This window comes from Hippopotamus amphibius, chromosome 10, assembly GCF_030028045.1.
Source record: "Hippopotamus amphibius kiboko isolate mHipAmp2 chromosome 10, mHipAmp2.hap2, whole genome shotgun sequence".
Taxonomy (NCBI): domain Eukaryota; kingdom Metazoa; phylum Chordata; class Mammalia; order Artiodactyla; family Hippopotamidae; genus Hippopotamus; species Hippopotamus amphibius.
Genome location: NC_080195.1, coordinates 97,513,296 through 97,535,592, shown reverse-complemented (window position 1 = coordinate 97,535,592; position 22,297 = coordinate 97,513,296). Strand labels below are relative to the sequence as shown.

The 22,297-nt window shown below is 35.1% G+C and overlaps 1 pseudogene; it reads left to right on the top strand.

Annotated features, from left to right (window-relative positions):
- Positions 1–725: 725 nt before the first annotated feature.
- Positions 726–1,462, top strand: LOC130829884 (39S ribosomal protein L1, mitochondrial-like; annotated as a pseudogene).
- The last annotated feature ends 20,835 nt before the right edge of the window (positions 1,463–22,297 follow it).

Here is a 22,297-nt window from a genome sequence, read left to right as displayed (position 1 = left end):
AACAAGAGGTTTGAGAAAAATTACAGTAGCAAGTGTAGCATGTAAAATAAAAGAAAACGCCATTCCATGGCAATGTGAGAATGAAGTCTAATTATTTTTCTGTTATCAAGTAGAGTTTAAATGTCTACATAGTGTTTCTAATAGAGAGAACACTAGCAGAGTAAGTAATATTAACCACACTTTCTTTTAGCCTCAAAAGCTCCTTAAAGATGTGCTTCTAGAGATGACTAGAGAACTGAGAAATACGGTGTCATTTCTGATAGAAATTATTAGAATGATTAAGAAATGCAAAATTCATCAAATCAGCCACAACCTCGATCTATTTCATCAATACAGAGAGAAGAACATAGACTGTTTTTAACTTGTAGTTTTTCATATAGCTATATCCCTATAATAATAATAAAAATCCCTATAAGTTAAAATTGGAATCTACAATAAAGAGATCTTTGCTTTGGCAAATTTGAAAGTAAAAAGGTTATATGGGTCAACATAATTCAAAATGGTTAACATGATGGTGTCCCTAAAACACTTCCGTAGAGTCTTGATACATCATCAAAGGTATAGTCTTTTCCAAGACGGTTTATTAGTTGTCTTTTTATCATTCTTCTGTAAACATTCAAGTGCTCAACAGACATTTTGCTGCTGCCCCCTCCCAAAAAAGGGTGTCAAAGGAAAAGCATTAGATGAAAAAGAAAAGAGATTAAAAAAAAAAGTCATAGCACTATATGAAAAGAAATCCTGAGGATGTGTATTTAAAATACTTGTACCCACAGCAAAATACAAGGTTAATAAACCTACTCATATACTTAAGAAATTTCAAAGTCTGGACTATATTAATCCAAAGCAAGGTGTTTATCTTAATTTGATACTGGATACAGCACACGGGGAAAAGAAAAAAAGTGGAGTCATTTGCCATTGTTCTTAGTTTTCTATACCCATTTGTTTCAATAAAGTTGCTTTATTTACAAGGGATGCATCAAAGCTTAAAATAGCAGAAGGAAATGCAGCTGCATTTGCAGAAGAAATGAATCTGTTTCAGAAGAGTTTGGATTATGAAATTCATGCAGACTTTTAAGTGGCTGTTCCAGAAAAAATGCCTGAGATTAATCCATTAAAGAAGGAACTGAGAGAAAGATTTTCAAAGCTTATTTGGAATTCCATTGGCCATTACATCCCCAAATACTTAAATTATGTAAAACTGAGCATAAAATGAAGGTAAATGAAAAAAGAGAGAACTTTCTAGAGACCATAATAGCAACATTGAATCAAATGATAGCTGCAATGTGCAAGCACTTACCAATGAAGTGTGTAGGACAGATTTCTGAGCTTGGGATCCTCTGTGGTACGTGCTTTCCTTCACACTTCAAGTGAAGTCTTGTTACTAAAGATGGAGTCTTTGTTGCCTAAACAAACAAAAACCAACAAAAGAAAAAAAATGTTGCCTAGAAGTGTTGGTTTATGAAATTACTTTCAGTAGATTAAGGAGCAAGAGAGAAAATAATAAAATGTGTAATTTCTATATTTCATGTCTTGTTATTTCTTGATCACTATATATGAAAGTAAATTTTAACACCAAGAAAGAAAATCTCACAAGTGCAAAAATAAGAAAATAAAACTTTCTGTCTCTGAACCTTAAAAAAAAGTCATGGTATTGAAAAAGACCAAAATCTCAACATTTATTTTGTTGATGTTTTGAAATTGTGACTGAAAGCATTATACACTACATGCAGCCTCTGTGGAATCCATATGTATTTACAGTTTAACTACCACTTTTTTAAGGAGAATCTATGAACCATGTCCTGCCACATAACAGCCTAATCTCTCCAACAACTGCCCAGCTCAGACTTTGTCCTACTCTCACAGCTCACCATGCATTTTTGTGTATAATTAAGCATACATATAATTTCATATTTATATTGTCAACATTTGGCAGGCAATGATGTTGCCTTGTCATTTTTAGTCTCCAGTAAATAATTTCAAGGTAATGGATTAACTTGTCCCCAAATAAGGTGTAGGAGCATGAGTCAGTAGGTTTCAACATAGCTATCTATTGTTAACATCACATCTTTCTGAGAATCTTCAGCATCACTTGTCATTTGGTATATTCTATTTGTATTGGAACTTGAACTACAGCGTTCTAAGAAATAATCTCTTAATTTTATACATCTCTGCACCATAGTTGATAAAAGTAAAAATGTTTTGTTAATACCTTGCATTGTAGCTTACTCCGGCTGCCATAACAAAGTACCATAGATTAGGTAGCTTAAACTACAGAAATTTATTTTCTCACAGTTTTGGAGGCTAGTAATCTGAAATCTGGGTGCCAGCATGGTTGGGTTCTGGTGAGAACATTTTCTGGCTTGCTGGTGGCTGCTTTCTTGGTTTGCTGGAAGAAAGAAAAAGATATCTCTCTCTTCCTCTTCTTATAAAACCACCCATCCTATGAGAATAGGACCCTACCATTGTTACCTCATTTAACCTTAATTATCTCTTAGAGGCCTTATCTCCAAAAATAGTCACATTGGAGGTTAGGGACTCAACATAAGAATTTTGGGGGAACATAATTCAGTCCATAACATCTTCACAATAGAAAAATTATATTTTGCAAGCTCATAGACATTAGAATTTTATTCAATTTTACAAGTCCCCAAAGATGCCTCATATACTTTATACTGTCAACTGAAAAAAATGCACAACATAAAAGTTGAGAATTATGTTTTGTTTAGCAGATAAAACTGAGGACTTAAGCCTGAATGCCATCTCTCAGATACTCCAAAGAGGTAAGGGAGAAGCCAGGATATATAGGAGTTTTTGCAACAAAGACCAGGTAGTCAAAACATCAAAAGTTTACTGCTAATTAAAGAAAAATAGATATCTCAAGTTAATGAATATAGTACTTTTCTATGTATGGGAAGATGCAAAATACGGGCTCATTGCAATCATTCCTTTAATATGCACCTTAACTATGTAGGGCTAGTATCCTGTTCTTTCCCATCCTGAATCCCCTCAGGATGTACAGTTGTGGGTGGCTGCAGTGACTGATGGCTTGGCAGAGGGCAGCCCCTTTTTCTCCTTCCTGAATTCCCTCAAGGCTCACCTGCCTGGTGGGTATAGTGGCTTGATGGCTGCATATGATAGGCAACATATTTCATTCACAGTACCTTATTTATTTATTTATTTATTTATTTATTTATTTTTTATGTATCTATTCATTGTTTTATCTAGAGGTTAGTTAGGACAAGAAATTGTTATAAAACAGTATCTTAAGAAATTATCCTATAAAATTATCCTATAAAATTTACATGACAATGTTCTCAGGAAAAGACAATAGCATTAAGTTTATTGATTGCATCAAATAATTTATCATTTCTTTTATCTCACTTAAATCATAAAGAAAATAAGACTGAAATCTGAAATTTCTACTTTACTAGAAAAGTTTGACTCATCTCCTTTTTACATTTTTATTTATCTGTGAAGTGCTCTGTGAATTGAATTAAATGGCAAAAGGAAAAAAAGGAACATTTAAAAAAATAGCAAAATAAATATAGAATTCTTGAAATAACTAGAATTCTGCTCTAGCAGGTCTTAGCAATAAGATCACTAGAATGAAGGACAGTCAGAAAAAACTGCCAAAAATCTTACTTTGTGAAATCTCAATGAGATCAGACCATTGCCATCTCAGGCAACATCAGTTATATTAATGAAAATAACATTGTATGCAATCAAGTGTAATTTACTTACTCTGGAATGAGGATCAACAGAAGCAAAACAGTGCTTGCTGCCAATCACCTTTCAGCAACAATTGCCCAATCAGAGTCCTGGCACCGTATTTATTAGCATTTTGCAATTTGCAATAAGGACCTAAGCTCCTTGTCATTTTTATCTAATCCTACCCACATGCCTTAGTGGCAAACAGAGATTTACCAGCCAAAATGTACATTGAATCCAGGGTTGTAGTAAAAATTGGATTATTTTGCTTCTTAGTTCATGCAGTGTGTTATTTCTGAACAAATTTTTGTCATTCTCTTAACAATTTATACACAATTATTGTAAGAAATAATTTAAATTGAGCAATAATTGAGGAAAACAAAGCCCCTATCATAAGAAAATAAACATTTTATTATTCTCTTAATCTGGTCTTTTTCTAAGCACATATCTATTTTTAGCTATGGTCAGATTTTATGTTGACATTTGAATACTAAGTTCTCATGTTCTATTTCAATATAATTTGTAATGTTATTTAAATTTTCATCTATCTGTGTATTATCATGTTAACACTTGTTTAATATTAAACAATTCATTAATTAAGCCTCAGTCCGTTGTGGCAGATTAATCTTTGAGTTTATTGCTTAATTTAGTTATGATTTTATATCTACTAATGTAAGAGAATGTATTACTTTTTTTTTTTTTTTTTTTTTTGATTTCTGGAGCTTTTGTGAAGCTTGAAAATGTAACATATACCAGCTCCTTAAATAAATTTGATGGCTTTCCATCCCTTTAAAATTTACTTTATACAATTTATATATCATGGATCTATCTGCTTAAAAAGCAAAAAACAAAAAGGCCAAAAAAAAAAAAAAACAAACAAACTGCTCCATGTAGTTATTTTTAAGTAAAGTTAGGTCAGATTCCATAATAATTTTATATGCTTTTCTCAACTATACAGTTTTATACAAAATATCTGTACACACAAATGGCATGAAATACACTGACATACTATTAATAATACTACTAAGAGTATCACTCTGTCATCATATGTCCATGGCATGTTGAGAGCAGTTTGCCAGCTCTATTTATTAATAGCTGTGAGATTGATGACTTACACAGTCAAATATAAAACAAATCCAGGCTTAGATAAGGAGAAACTGTACTCAAAAGGGAAGTTGTTAGAGGGAGTAGAGGTATATTGAAATAAGGTGAGGGGGATTATTAGAATAAGAACACTCAGATCAGAGCCTCTGCAAGCATCTCAATGGCCACGCAGAGAGGAATTTTCTCTCTTAAAGGGGAGAAATCAGATCTAGAAAGAATCAGATATGGAGAAGTGGGTGACATAATCAGACAATTAAGCATGAATGTTTTGTGGTTTTGTTTTCCCTGAGGTCAGTAGATTCTAGAAAAGTGTCTTTCTGGAGGGATTGTTCTTCAATCCAATGCTTGCTTAAAGGGTAGTTGTTAGGGACGTTAGTAATACAGTCTTGCTCAGGGCTCAGAGATAGAAACAGGCCTCTGAGCGACCTGTGTCCTTGCCTGGACTGTGAGCTCGCTTACACACCTAACAATTGCTGCTAGCAAGTCAAAGGGTGCTTAGGATAAGAATGGGAATGGGTCTTGGAATTTCTTGAGCCTTGGAGACCTGACCAGTCCCCTGGGATCTGGAGAATCTTGTGACTCACATGATGAAACCAACAACATTGTTAAAGTAAATCCAGAGCTGCATTTTTACAGCCTGGAATTATAAGCAGGAGCCCCCAGAACTCCAATCTGAAGCCTCACCCGTGGAGTGGACACACTGCCCAGGACCCTTCCCAATTGCTACCCCAGATTGCTGTTCCAGGGACTTCCTAGCGCTGCTTGGATCTGGATATAGGTGCTTCCACAATTCAGTGACGTCTGAGTCTCTGTCTTTACTATCCTTTCTTAGCTAATTATTCTCTTAATTAGTATACTGTGATCTTTGTTAATGTAATAAATTCTCTCTAAATTCTTGCTTAACTGAATGTAGAGTGGTTATTTTGCCAGAGAATCCTACGAACCTTGAAACCCAAAGTAAGGCTTTCGGCAAAACAGTAGTCAAATTTCAGGGGCCTGTTGGGGAAGCAGAGAAGCTTAACTAAAGTTGAATAAGTTGAGTGAGCAGGTATGTTGCCCAGATTGGTCAGTGGGTACAAACAGTTCAGCAAATCATTCTGAGAGAAAACAATGGAATTTGGAGTGTCCATGCCTGGTCTTGTCATAGATAAACTAGGCATCATCCGCAAGTCTTATCTAAGTCCCATAGGGAAGGATAGGTCTTTGCAGTAGCCATTTCCTGGAACACAAAAGAGTGGGAGGTTCCCTTACCATGGTTGTTGTCCAAGAGCACAGGGGTCAGGGAAAGTTTAACACTATTAGCATGAGCTTTCCATAAGATTCTCAGAGGCCTGTGCCTTTCGTGCTGGTTACATAGCAAGAACATGCCTACATGACCCACAATGTTTGAGATTCTTAACACTTCTTAATTCTGAAGTGTTCTGTGCATATTTCAAGTGTTAATTATTTGAGAAATTAAAAATATATCCTGGTACAGACCTTACAAAGGACAACTGGACCTGGTTCAGGCCTTTCGGGCCCCTTTCCTATGACGACTTTTGGCTTTGACGTGACTTTTTTTTTTAATACTGTTCCTCTATCCTTGTACTGCAAGAAACTATAGATTAGTAAGCACTGACCTTTTGGATCCTGTGAGTTTTCTGTAGCAGTTAATCTTTGTCAATCCATCACTGTGACTACAATCCCTTGGTTCTTGGAGGTTTTGTCTTTTCCACAACCGTGACTAGGTATCATAGACACAAATCTAGTTTTTCACTGCTTGCAGTGTGAATTTAATACAGCAATAATGTTTTCCTCTTCACAAGAACTCCCCTTGATATGCCACAGCCTGCTCTTCAAGATTACTTATTATCTCCATACAGATGTGTCAGAGGAAAAATTTAAAAAGTACTGGAAACATAGGCAGAACACTCTATGACATACATCAAAGCAACATCCTTTTTGACCCACCTCCTAGAATCATGGAAATAAAATCAAGAATAAACAAATGGGACCTCATGAAACTTAACAGCTTTTGCACAGCAAAAGAAACCATAAACAAGACTAAAAGGCAACCCTCAGAATGGGAAAAAATAATTGTCTATGAAACAACGGACAAAGGATTAACCTCCAAAATATACAAGCAGCTCAAGAAGCTTAATACCAAAAAAGCAGATAACCCAATCCACAAATGGGCAGAAGACCTAAATAGACATTTCTCCAAAGAAGACATCCAGATGGCCAACAAACACATGAAAAGATGCTCAACATCACTCATCATCAGAGAAATGCAAGTCAAAGCCACAATGAGGTATCACCTCACACCAATCAGAATGGCCATCATCACAAAATCTGGAAACCACAAATGTTGGAGAGGGTGTGGAGAAAAGGGAACTCTCCTGCACTGTTGGTGGGACTGTAAGTTGGTACAGCCACTATGGAAAACAATTTGGAGGTTCCTTCAAAAACTACAAATAGAACTACCATATGATCCAGTAATCCCACTCCTGGGCATATACCCAAAGAAAACCATAATCCCAAAAGAAACTTGTACCATCATGTTTATTGCAGCACTATTTACAATAGCCAGGACATGGAAGCAACCTAAATGTCCATCAACAAATGAATGGATACAGAAGATGTGGCATATATACACAATGGAATATTACTCAGCTATAAAAAGGGATGAGATGGAGCTATATGTAATGAGGTGGATAGAACTACAATCCGTCATACAGAGTGAAGTAAGTCAGAAAGAGAAGGACAAATATTGTATGCTAACTCACATATACGGAATCTAAAAATGGTACTGATGAACTCAGGGACAAGAACAAGGAAGCAGATACAGAGAATGGACTGGAGAACTCGAGGTATGGGAGGGGGCGGGGGGTGAAGGGGAAACTGAGACGAAGAGAGAGAGTAGCACAGACATATATATACTACCAACTGTAAAATAGATAGTCAGTGGGAAGTTGTTGTATAACAAAGGGAGTCCAACTCGAGGATGGAAGATGCCTTAGAGGACTGGGGCGGGGAGGGTGGGGGGGACTCGAGGTGGGGTGAGTCAAGGAAGGGAGGGAATACGGGGATATGTGTATAAAAACAGATGATTGAACTTGGTGTATCCCCCCCCCAAAAAAAAAAAAGTACTGGAAGGCCAGACATTTCGAAATTTGGCGGTGAAGGGAGATGGAGTCTGAACAAGATCTGTAGGAGCCACCATAGTGAATTGCTCTGTGGGATGGAGCTCACTGGTTTCTTTGGACATTGCACTTGGAATCTGGTCTTATCTTTTGTTTGGTCTCTGTGTGGAATGGCTACCTGCAACAGAGAAGATGTGAGACTCGTCACGTACCATTGCATGTATTAAGTGCCATCAATTCATGAGCTGGAGTGAAAATACTCATTGGCTTCCCACTTGCCTCTCTGCACAGGCTAATGGCCTATGTGCCTATCAGGCCATTTCATCTAACAAAGTATCACTGAGATGCCATTGGGAGAGTTTGTGGGAGAAGCATTGGGGCTCCTTCCTGTACATACACTGCCTCATCTGTACCTGGTAATGGAGGGAAGGATGAGTTCACAGAAGACCTTGCATTTGTTTGCTAAGGTTGTCATAACAAAGTACCACAGACTAGGTGGCTGAAATCACAGAAATTCACTTTCTCACAGCATTGGAAGCTGGAAGTCCAAGATCAAGTGCCAACAGAGTTCATTTCCTCTAAGGCCTCTCACCTTGCCTTAGAGATGGCTGATCTCTTGCTGCCTAAAATATCTTATAATATTTTAAGAATTCTTAAATATAGATTCTTTTCCACTATAGATTATTATAAGATATTGAATACTGTTCCCTGTACTATACAGTAGGACCTGTTGTTTATCTATTTTATATGAAGTAGTGTGTATCTGTTAATCTCAAACTCCTAATTAATCCCTCCCTCCTTTCCCCCTTTTTAATCTCCTTGTTTTATAAGGATAGCAGTCAGCCTGGATTAAGCCCCTCTGCCCAGTGGCATCATTTTACTTAATTACCTCGTTAAAGTACCTATCTCCAAATACAGTCACATTCTGAGGTACTGGGAGTTAAGACTTCAACATAAAAATTGGGTGGAATACAATTCAGCCTATAATTGCCCCCAATGCCTCTCCAATTTTTTTCCACCTGAAAGTAGCAAAAACATCTCACATTTTCCAGCTGGGGAAAATTATACATTTTCATTTTCTGCATGTATTATTTTCTCATTATTTACGTACTCTGATTACTATTTATCAGAATATAACAGTAGGACTATTGTTACTTGATGATCAACAGTCATTAGCCTGGTGTCAAGGGCACAGTGGGGGCTTTCCTGTTATCCTGATTAAATCTTAGCTTTAAGCAAGCACTATTTTCCAGAGTCTTGGGTGTAGAGCTTTACCAATGATCTTGCTTTGCTCCCAGCAATAAGTCAAGGTCCAGGATTTATTCTTGCTCTCCCACGCATGTAGAAGTGTTTTGTTTTGTTTTATTTTTGTTTTCTCTTTCTTTCCTCCAGTTGCGATAGATTTTTACCAGTAGCCTAATGGTGACAGTGGTCCTTGATTTCACTCAGCATTTTAAGGTTTTTCTTCCATAGCAGAGTTAGAAGGAAAGGATCCAGGGATCCAGGGTTGACTTTCTGTCTTCCTTACTGCAGCATCTCCTCTAAGCCAGCACCACCTCTTGCCTTGATCCTAATCTTTTTTGAAAGTGCTGATGAAACCAATGGTAAAGAACATGTGAATGAGTGCAAATTCCCCTTGTGTATCCAGCCCCCAGAGGTTCATGTATTCTTACTACTCCACATTTAATTTTAGTAATTTATTTAGAAATTTAGCTAAATTTTTTCATCAATGTTCAGCTGCATCTTTCACAGGTAAGCAAGTGCTCGTCTTATTTGTTTTAGTCACTTGTCTTTCTTTACATTTATGACTAATTGTCTGCCCTGCAACTGCAGCTTTTGGAGGGATTCAAGAACAGTTATGAATATGCAGATTTCCCTTGCTTTTTTGTCCTTGTTTTGTAAGCCAAGGAGAAAGATTCTTTCCAGGTCTCTATATCCTCAAAAACCAACTTATATATTCTTTTCTTTTTTCTTTAAATAGACTTTATTTTAGAGCACTTTATGTTTACAGAAAATTTGAAGGAAAAGTATACAGAGTTCCTATATACTACGTACACACCCATCATACAGTTTTCCCCTATTTTTAAAATTTTGCATTAGGGTGGTACATTTGTTAAAATTGATGCATCAATATTTATACATTACTATTAAATAAAGTCCATAGGTTACATTAGGATATACTCTGTTTTGTATGTTCTATGGATTCTAACTGATGCATATTGAAATGTATCCATTATTACAGTATCATACAGAATCATTTCACAGCCCTAATCATCTCCTGTGCTCCACCTGTTCTTCCCTCCCTCCCTCCCACTGAACTCCTAACAACTGATTATTTTACTGTCTGTCATAGTTTTGCCTTTTCCAGGATGTCATAGAGTTGGAATTATACAGTATGCAGCCTTTTCAGATTGGCTTATTTCACTTAGCACTATGAACTTGTTTCTTCCATGTCTTTTCATGGTTCCTCCTTGGTTTTTTTGTGACTGAGTTCTTCCTTTTGATGAATTATACTCCATCCCCTAGGTGTACCACAGTTTATTTTTCCAATCACCTACTGAAAGGCATTTTGGCTGCTTCCAGGTTTTGGCAATTATGAATAAAGCTGCTATAAACATTCATATTTTTTGTGTGAAAATAAGTTTTCAGCTCCTTTAGATAAATACCAAGGAGCACAATTGCTGGATCATATGGTAAACATATGCTTAGTTTTGTAAGAAACTGCTAAATTCTCTTCCAAAGTATCTGAATTATTTTACATTCCCACCAGAAATTATTGGGAGTTTTGGTCATTCCATATTCTCACTAGCATTTGGTGTTCTCAGTATTTTGGATTTTAGTCATCTTTATAGGTGTGTAGTGGTATATTATTGTTTTTCTTTAATTTGAAATTCCTTACTGGCATACAATGTTGAACATCTCTTCATATTTTTATTTGCCATCTCATATATGTTCTTTGGTGGGGTGTTTGCTCAGATATTTTGCCATTTTTTATTTGGGTTGTTTGTTTTCTTGTTAAATTTTAATAGTGATTTGCATCTTTGGATATTAGTTCTTATTCAGTTATGTGTTTCACAAATAATTTCTTACAGTCTCTGGTTTATCTTTTTATTCTCTTAATAGTGTCTTTCAAAGAGCAGAAATTTCTTTAAGTTTAATGAGGTCCAATTTATTTTTTCTTTCATTGATGGTGCTTTTGATATTGCACCTAAAAGCCAAAGCCAAACCCAAGGTCACCTAGATTTTCTCCTAAGTTATCGTTTAGGAGTTTTATAGTTTTTCAGTTAATTTTTGTGAAAGGTATAAGGTCTGTGTATAGATTCTTTTTTCTTTTTTTTTGTATATAGATGTCCTGTTGTTCCAGCACCATTTTTTAAGAAGACTATTCTTTCTCCACTGAATCTCCTTTGCTACTTTTTCAAAGATTAGCTGATTATGTCTGTGCGGTTCTATTTCTGGGTCTCTATTCTATTACGCTGATTTACTTGTCTGTTCTTTCACCAATACTATACTGTCTTATTACTATAGCTTTGTAGTAAGTCTTGAGTTCAACTTGGGTCAGTCCTCTGTCTTTGTCTTTTCCTTGAATGTTTTGTTGGCTGTTCTGAGTTTTTTGTCTCTCCATAAAAATTATAAAATCATTTTGTGTACAATTACTGGAGAGTTACTAGAATTTGGTTAGGATTGCCTTGAATGTATTTATCATTTTGGGAAAAACCAGCATTTTAATGATATTGAGTCTTCCTATCCATGAACCTGGACTATGTCTTTATTTAGTTAGTTATTGATGCCTTTCATCAGAGTATTGTAGCTTTCCTTTTATACATATTTTTTTCAGATTTATACCTATATATTTTATTTTTACTGTGTGAATGAAATGGTATTGTGCTTTTAATTTCAAATTTCAATTCTTCAATCCTGGTATATAAGAAAATGATTGACTTTTATATATTAACCTTGTATCCTGCAACCTTGCTATAATCATTTATAAGTTCCAGGACTTATTTTGTTGATTCTTTGTTATTTTCTACAAATCAATCATGTCATGTACAAAGACAGTTTTATTTCTTCCTATTAAATATGTACACATTTTATTTCCTTTACTTCACCTATTATTTTTAAGTTTTCATGATATCTCTTCTCTATCAGGTTTTTTTTTTTTAATTCCCTCCTTTTGTTCTCACTAAACTCTGTGGTATTTCTATTCAAACATGATGTTGCAGTTTCCTGTGTATTTCCTTTCACTTTCTCTCTACCATAGCATGAGCTTTTTCTTCTTATGAACTGAATCCCTCATTATATTAAGGCTCTCAAAATCTAGAAATATGTATTACTTTATGTCCTTCCCCACTACCTAGACAAATGACCTGATACAAGGCTGACAGACAGATATTGTTAGGTGAATGAAGGGAGAAGTGAAGCCTCATTTAAATAGATAAATTTAAGGCAGAATAGAGTAGAAAATATAGAAGTGATTGTTTGTGACTACCAAAAAGGAAAATTAGTACTGATATAAAATCTATGAAGGATATACAGTCATACATCAGAGATATTGAGGGTTTAGTTTCAGACTACTATAATAAAGTTAATATCACAATAAAGCAAATCACACAAATTCTTTGGTTTCCCAGTTAATATAAAAGTTATGTTTACACTATACTATAGTCTATTAAATGTGCAATAGCATTGTGTCTAAAAAAATTTACATACCTTACTTTTAAAATATTTTATTAAAAGAATGCTAACCATCATCTGAGCTTTCATTGAGTTTATAATCTTTTTGCTGCTGGAGAGTTGGAAACATTGTGAGAATTACCAAAATGTCACAGAGACATAAAGTCAGCAAATGCTGTTGAAAAATGGTGCCAATAGATTTGCTCAACACAAGGTTGCCACAAGCCTTCAATTAGTAAAAAAAAAAAAAAAAATGCAATACATGTGAAACACATTAAGATGAGGTATGCCTATATCCAGTTTCTACAGATTAAATGCTTTTTGTTTCTTTTTTTTTTTTAAACTTATTTCAAGATTTCTAATGCGTGTTTCATTTGCTAGAATTAATAAACTTGAACCACCACTATCAGTCTAAAATCATGAACAATGTTATGCTATAGTTGAGACAGAGCTCCCTTGGAGACAATCTAAATCCACATTGAGATATACAGTCCCTGGTACTGTACTGACATGTAAGCATGTTGTACTATAGACTGGATATTTGTACCCTCCCAAAATTCATATGTTGAAACCTAATCCCAATGTGATAGTATTAGAAGGTGGGGCCTTTGGGAGGTGAATAGGTCATGAGGTTGGATCCCTCAAGAGTGGGATTAGTGCCTTTATAAAAGAGACTCAAGGCAGCTTCCTTGCCCTGTCCACTATATGAAGTTACAGAGAAAATAGCAATATATGAACAAGGTAGCAGACTCTCACCAGACACAGATTCTGCTTGTACCTTGATCTTGAACTTCGTAGCCTTCACAGCCATGAAAAAAAATAAATATTTGCTTTTTTAGCTATCCAGTCCATGGTAGTTTGTCATAGCAGTTCCAACAGACTAAGACATGTTACTTAGTGTCGGGATTTTGCTGTTATAAGGTTCTTGAGGATTCCATGTAAATAAGCCCTCTAGGGCAGGTCAAAGACAGATCCCATGTATAGGAAATCCAACAAACTATTTTTTCAGTTAGGGTGCTTCACTATTATAGTTAGATTACTTTATGAGCCTCCCAGGTCCAAAAATATTAATTACTACATATATTAAAAATATAGTTAAAATATTTTGAAGATTTCCTATTTCTGTTAGGCAGGAGAAACAAGTATACATTTGTTAAGAGGCACAGATAGTATTAATACTCTCTTCAGAAATTGTCTATATCTAACTCTCAGTCTATCATGTCAAATTACCTTTTATTACCACATATGCATTGAAACAAATACTCTGATGTAACATGAAGGGTATCTTGCCCTTTCAGTCCTTAACAAAGTGATCTTATCATTGTCTTTGTTGTTTACTAAGCTCTTCCATCCTCTCTTTTGAAAATTATAGTATGCACGTAATGTGTCTCCATCACAATAAATCAATAATAAAAGGGATAGATAGACTAAAAAGTGATAATGGAGGTCTTCATTCATAATAAGATATTTCATAACATTAAAATATTTCATAGGACATTATGAAATCAGAAAATAAGGATGAGTTGCATGTAAAGAAAATGTTTATTAGAAATGGATTTTCTTTTTAATACTGTCACATTTTTCTTTAACTTTGACTTCTCTTGTGAAATTTTAAATCCCCATTACGCTCAGATTGAACTACAACATTATGCCAGGAGAGGTCAGGTAATCTCACCAGTCTTACTAGAAAGAAAGTTCCCCACACTGCATGCCAGTATGGCTAGATTTACTGCCTTGTCAGCAAGTGTTCAACAAAATGAAAATGTTCCCTGGATTCATGTTGTGCCTGTTTTCTCTACTCCCCAGTGCCTTTCCTCCTCCAAGAATTATAGGAATAAGAATCTCTCCCTTTTATAATGAACACTTTAGAGCTCACAAGAGGAGCACATAGTCTGCCCTCTCTCTGGGGAGTCATTTATCTCCTTTGAAGCTTATTTTTATCATTTTGTTGTAAAGAGCAAGGTTTGGGTGCATGTAACCCACTCAGTCATCAAGGCAGAAGCAAATGTTTCCTTATCCATTAGTGCATGTCTTTCCCATATGATGAGGGCCTTATAAATGCTGCACTCTGTGTTTTATGGCTTTACTACCTATTCATTTAGAGAAAACTGTTATTCAAAAGCACACTGCAAACATTGTAGACATCCACTGAAAATTATATTTACTAACTGTTTCAATTACCTGAACTGGAAAGAAGGGAAATTGTGTGGTCCATACAGTTCTTGAAACCTGATTTTCCCAGCATTGAAGAGAAGGTTGCCCTGGTTATCACCAACTTTAAGGGAGGGAGAAAGATCCCACCTGCTGATATACTCAGGCCATTGGAACAGGCTATAGTCTAAGAGCAAGTCTTTTTTTTATATATATATAAATTTATTTATTTATTTATTTTATTTATTTATTGGCTGGGTTGGGTCTTCGTTGCTGCACACGGGGTTTCTCTAGTTGCTGCAAGTGGGGGCTACTCTTCATTGTGGTGTGCAGGCTCCTCATTGTAGTGGCTTCCCTTGCTGTGGAGCACGGGCCCTAGGCACGTGGGCTTCAATAGTTGCCAATAGTTGCAGCACATGGGCTCAGTAGTTGTGGCTGGTGGGCTCTAGAGCACAAGCTCAATAGCTGTGGCACACGGGCTTAGTTGCTCCGTAGCATGTGGAATCTTCCCAGGGCAGGGCTCGAATCCATGTCCCCTGCATTGGCAGGTGGATTCTTTCCCACTGCGCCACCTAGGAAGTCCCAGGAGCAACTCTTAAAATCTATAGCCGTCCTCTCATGCTGGGCAAAGCTGCCTCCTTAGTAAAGACCTCCCATAACCATGCTGGAACAGCCCAAAAAACCTCCTGGGCTTTCTCCCCTGCTTATCCTTCAGAACTTGTTTGTTCAGACTTATCCCTTTTTTCTATCCTCTTGTTGTGCGTGTGTGTCTCTCTCTTCTCTCTCTGTCTTTCTCTCTTCACCTCCATCTCTTCCTGTCATTCTGCCTAGTATCTTTACATTGGTGATTCTGTTGGACTTCTAGAACATTTTGGATCCACCACTGGACAGTATCCTTGAGTTCATCCTCTTCCAATTGCTCTCTGATCTTGCAAATTTATATTATGCATGTACTATGTATAACTTCTTACCGTAAAACTGAAAATGGAATGAAAACCCAGCTATGATTGGAACTATCAGACACCATATTATTTTAAGCCTTTATACAACAAGTAATTTTCTTTTTACTAATATACTTAGAATTGTTAGTTATATAACTGATAAAAAAATCAAGACTTTTTAGGCAAACAGGTCTATCAAATTTTGCTCTTTGTTAAAAAATAATACAGGTAGAATTTTTTAGATCACTATCCTATTTATGTCACCCCTGAGAAACCGAGTTGGAGATTGGAGGGTGACACAGCCTGATCTGAAACCAACTTATGGGTTACTCCTTTACCACTTTGTAGGACTTAACCTTGTTCATTATGGAATGTCCACAGACATCAGTTCATCTCTTCTTCTATGCTAAACAAATACCTTGGTGAGAAACTGAAATAGAATTGACATCACAGCCTTATAGTCTTTGGATCTGTGAAGTATCACATAGTTACTTTTCTCTGACAGTAGAGAGGCACACCCTCAAGCGTGTCATCATCTCTGATCCCAACTATCAAAGAAGCTTGTTTCCATACCATTTGCTTTTTTCTTAAGATGACAAGTCAAAAAAAATAATTTAGATAGTTGAATTCTCCTTCAAAATATCTTCTACATGATGACAAGAACATGGCACTCTAGTGTAGAGTCAGAAAATTGTTCCTTGTAAGCTGCTTCTAAATTTCTTTATGTCATGTTGATATTTCAAAATATGCAAAAGCTGGTGAGACTTTTCTAATTTTACTCTAGATGAGAATGTAATCTCTTGCTTTGGTAATTTTATTAATTTAGTTACATTACAAAGAAAGGTTCTGGATATATGAAATACTCTTCACCTTCCGAGATGATAGCCCAATGCATTACATTTTTATTCGAGACTAATGCCAGTGGATTGTAACTTCTTTTGGCTTACAATATAAACTTTCCAGCAATGTCAAGATTTTAGGTACACCTGGGAGATATTTAACTTGTTATTCCACTGAAATGGAAAATTTTCTTAGGGGTTAGTTCTCTTTGACAGCAGAAAAGTATACAAATTATGCTGGAAATAAGGCAAGGTTTTTCCCTCAGGACTGGATGAAATGAGACTGCTGTTGCAGAAATGTAGAGTCCTGCTACAAGCTAGAAGGCTTTAGAGACCCACATTTGATTTTCCCATCTTGCTAGGTAGTCTTCAAGTCACATATTAGTTTTTCCTAACTGTCACTTGTAATGAAGAAGAATGATACTCACGATGACCTGAAGAAGTAAACTGACTCCGATGTTATGTAAAAGGAAAGCATATAAAACAACTGCTCATAGGGAAGCATCTGTTCTGGCAGACGAGACCTAGAGAAAATGTCACCTTCTGTGCTGAGCCAAGAAGGTAAATTGTGAACCAGGATTCTCAGGAGCATTCCTAGATGCTTCTTTTGAGACAAACACATCAGCCCAGGAGTGGCTTCCCAACTCCCAACTCACACCTTTGCTGGCCATCCAGCCTCACTTCTCTTCCTCCTTTGTGTTGTCATTTTCCTAAGCAACCCTCTACTTTTCATTGCTATTTTTCTTTTCCCTTTCTATTGTATGTCCCTAATAGAACAGATAACAGGAACAGGACTGGAATCCAACCTTTAGAGATCCTTTCATTGAAAACATAATTGTCTTCCTCAGCTATGTGTGATATAAAAAACACACTAACTCTAAAATAAATGTCAGGAAACTAAGTCTTTCCATTAAGTGATTTTCTTTAAAATATCAAATATCAATTTTAAAAAAAAGTTTGACCTTTCTACATGCACTTAGGTCACCTACTGAAATAGCTAATCATTGATTGTGAATATTTTTTCAGCTCTGAGCCTATTGCTAAAGTGCCAGCTATCACCTCTCCCCATGGAAATATGGACCTTGCCATGAAAAATATACAGTTGTCCAATCAAGAAATGCCATGTGCCTTGTTCAGAGGACTTTAGCTTTTTCCATATCTTTGTCTCTCTAATCTCACTCTTCTCACATGGAATTTATATTAAACATAAAAATCCTATGCATTGATTATTCTTCTTGAATTTAATGACTGCATATTCTGTGTGGGATGACAAAGCACTAAGTTTTTTTGAGTGCTCAATTTTAGAGTTTTTAAAGTTATTTTCAGTGTGAAAATGATTTTTGAAGAGAAATGACTAACAACCACTCTGGATATGAATATAATCATTTTGTGAGTGCATGAACTCAGTATGTACCAATCCAACTCCTCTCTGGCTGATACAAGGTGTTAACCAAAATAATTCCAATTAAGTATTTAAATAAAAAGCCGATTAAATATATCTGATTAAATAGGTAAATTTAAATATGTAACATAACAATGTTAAATCTTATGCTAATATTCTTTAGACTGAAGATATGCTAGGAAAATTAAAGTGCCACAAGAAGGAATTATTTGCAATACTTCATCAGACATAATTCATTTTGAGAGTACTATGCTTTATAATGAAAGTTAAGTAATCTACTGCAGATCTTGCATTTCAATGAATTCCAAGGTAATGTGCTTTAGTGAGAGGAATGCAAATTTTGTATTGTGACAGCAATGATCATGAGTTTCAGTACTACACTTTTCTTTGGGTGATTTGATCAAATTTCTAAAATTCTCTAAGAATCAGTTTCCTCATATGGATATCTATTTGAATATTTCTTATGAGAATAAAATACAAAAAAATTCTGAATACTTAAATGAGGACTTCTTCATTGACTGTATATTTGACTTATTCACTCAAAAAAAGAAAATTTATGAGATATAAGAAAACAAAACAACTCTAGTTTCTGTATCCTTTATTCATAGATATTTCATATAAAATAACTCTTTTGAATTGAATTTTCCAGCTCAATCTCATAAGATTTCCTTTTGGATTTATGTGTGTATGCTGACCTTTGTAGATGTCTACCTTTGAAAACATTTTATCATTTTTGTTGATTCAAGAACTAATCAGTATCATAAATAACATATGCGCTTGCCACATTTTCCACTTGGATAAGTACATTTACTTTTCATGTGGCCTCAGATAGTGTTCTGCTTGTCTACCCCTGGAGAAACAGTACTGCCAGCTGCTTCTGTCTAAGAAAGGACAAAATATGGATAAATGGAAAGAAATAGAGTTCATAGTAAGTAGTTTTCATGTACCATATTTTAGGAAGTTATTTCTTTTGGTGTCTTTTAGTTATAATATCAGCAATAGTTTATGTACTTTAAATGTAATGCTAAGTATAATTTTTTAGAATAAATTAGGAGTTTTCCTATTATAACTGTTGACTGAGGGGATGTATTTCCACATTTAGATATAGAAAAAAACCCATTTCCAGTATTATAGTGGTCTAAAGGTGCTGAAACTAATCTTACTAATCAGTATGTTTCTGCCTACTGTTTTGCCATAAGTTGAACACAAATGTATGAAATATAGACACCCTTGGGTCTCTGGACAACTAAAGAAGTCATATGTATATATATTGTCTATTTTCATTATTTGTAGTAGCAATGTTCTGTAGAGTCTTTACGAACAAGGAATTTGTGAATTGCTATTGGTGGTAAACTTAAACATGTCAATATCCTACAATCCAGAAATGCGTCTCAGTAGTATTTCACTCAAGAACTCTTACACATGTGTGCTGAGAACCATACATTATGTCCGTACATTCCTAGAATGATTAAATAAATTGTGCTATATTCACACAATGGGATAGTAACATAGTTGTGAAAATTAAAGGATAATTGAAAGTGAATTTACCTTTAAAACATAATATTGAACAAATATTTCAAGTCACTTATTCTATATGTTTTCCTTTATATAAAGTTCAAAAACAGACTATATATATACACACCTATATATACATATATATTTATTTAGGAACACATACATCAGTGTTAAAAGTGCAAAAAAAGAAAAATTAATTCTTACTAGGTAATTCAGATTCACAATAACATTTATCCTTAGGAGTACCGGAGTGGAGAATGAAAAAAAAATAACTTTTGGCATAGAATTAGTTCTAAATGGAGCTTGAAATGTTATACATTTAATATACATTGGTCTAGTTTAGTGATTAGAAGGATCACCTGCATTTGTGCCTTAGTCCAATTGGGCTGCTGTAACAAACCACAACAGACTGGGTGGCTCATAAACAACAAAATTTATCTCTCATAGTTTTAGAGGCTGGAAGTTCAAGATAAAGGCCCCAGCATAGGCCTTCTTGGTTTGTAGCTAGTGCCTTTTCTGTGCCCTTCATGGTGCATGGGGATCTTTCTGGAGCCTCTTCTATAAGGCACTAATCCCATTCATGAGGGCTCCACCCTCATGGCTTAAAAACTTCCCAAAGTCCCCACCTACTAATTCCATTACATCAGGCATTAGACTTTCAATACAGGAATTTTGAAGGACACAAACATTCAGATCATAGTAGTTTGTATTTCAGCTTTGGTTCAATAAATGTTGTCAGAGTGATTAGTATGTTATTGGTGTGAATTCAAAATATATCCCTGGGATGTGTCTAATTTACAATCTTTTCTAATGTAAATATCTTGAAATGATGAGACAGATATTGATGGAATGAAGAGAATTTCAGCATATGGTTTGTTGATAATTTTAGAGTGAGGGTAAATTTTGTTTGTGATTTTTTTTCCCTTAAAACATACTTAGAAACAGAGAAATTGCAGATTTTCTTGGCTCTTCTTTAGATTCTATTGGAAACTCATTGAATGTGAGCTAAGAGCAAGAAAATGCAGTTAATGAAAGAGTACTTGGGCATCATTCTGGCTTCAAAATTTTTTTTAACACAGATCAATCTTTTTTTGTTTCCACACCTGGTGAAATTCCCTGATGTCCCATTTTCACAGACACAGAACCACAGCTAACAGTGTTTTTAAGAGCCTTATATTTTATTTATAGATACTATGTCAAAATAAGTAAAGAAATGGCTTACACTTGTGTTTATAAGCAAGTTATTTCAATATTAAAAATAAATTTTATACATACTTATTACAATAAAAAGGGCATAACAATCATTAGTTGAAAGATTGCTCAAAAACCTTAATTTTTATATAAAAGTTTTATCTGATCTGATAGAAATTTTATAATATCTAGCTCAAGGAAAGGACATTCAAATTCAAAATGATAGACTAATATAAGCTATATTAGTATTTAGCTTTATTTATTTTTTTTAATTTTTATTAAGGATGGTGAAAATTTTTAAATTTTTTTAAGGACTGTGGCATGTAGAAAAAAATATATCATCTTTCCTGGAAAGTTTAACACTTAATGAAACATTGTATTTAATTTGAGAAAGAAAGCATAATATCATGCAATATTAGCTCTTCTTGAATTCATCCTTTTTCTGTGATGTTTTTGGGGATATTATCTTTTTTTTGGTGGTTTCCATCAAAATTTATACACAAATAAATGCAAGCTGATCCATAAATTCTTATTCATAACTATATTTTGTGCCATGCAGTGTTTTATTCCTTAAAATATAGAGCTGTAAAACCAAGTCTAAAAAAATGTAAAATTTTAAAAATATAAGATCTTGTTACTTAAAGCTTTGTCCCTGGGAGGTTCATACTGTATTGGATAAAATTGGATTCTCCTCCGACATGTAAATTCCCCATTCTCTGCAGCAGGACTCTGTGATCAATGTCATGTTTTTTCCTTCATCTGTTAAACTAACTTCACCAACTATTGCTATGATTGTTTTCAACTTTTCAGATATTTTTTCTAAGGCAGCATCAAGTAAAGCATGGACTTAAAAATCAGACATTCATGAATCTGGATCTCAGTTCTTATAACCGTTCCCTTACCTCACAGCTCACCTACAGGACTTGGGCATTGGAGCCGCTCAAGAAACATCTGCTGAAATAATAGATGGAGTTTGCTCTAAACTCCTTTCTATCATCTTTAGACTGAGGCTTTTTGATGAACTACAGTGTGTAATACTTTTCCAAGAATAATTTCAGATAATGGGCCCCAGCCTTTGATGTTTTTACCCTTTTCAACCCTACAGTCCCTGCCTTGCTGGGTTGAGCTCAGCCTATCTGCCATCCATCCCAGAATTTGGTTTAAGCCATTTGAAAAATAGTTACATCTTCTCCCAAATTACATGCAAATATGTTAGTTTAACAAACTGCCCAGCTAAGATATTGTATCACTTTACTGTTTTAATAATTTCGAGTCCTTATAGTGATATTTAGCAGTAGAGAAGTGTAAGTTTTAGGCACAGCTTTTCCAGTACTGATTTTTGTTTCAAAGCATATTATTTTATGAAAAAGATGGTCAAGAAATAGTCAGATTGTCTGTAGCTTTTAATTGGGTCATATTCAATTGAGTAAAAGTAAATGTGCTCAGTACAGAATACCTCAAGCATCTCCCCACCCCAACCCCCAAGTTTGCCACATGATACACATTTATGTCTTGTGGAGAAATAAAACTCTGGATTTCTGTGTGCTCCTACAACAAGCTGTGGTTCCCTAAGACTCTTCCTATAGCATGAGAATTATATCTGTAGTGATTTGTCTGTGTGGTTATTTGTTCTGATCCAAATGGATAATA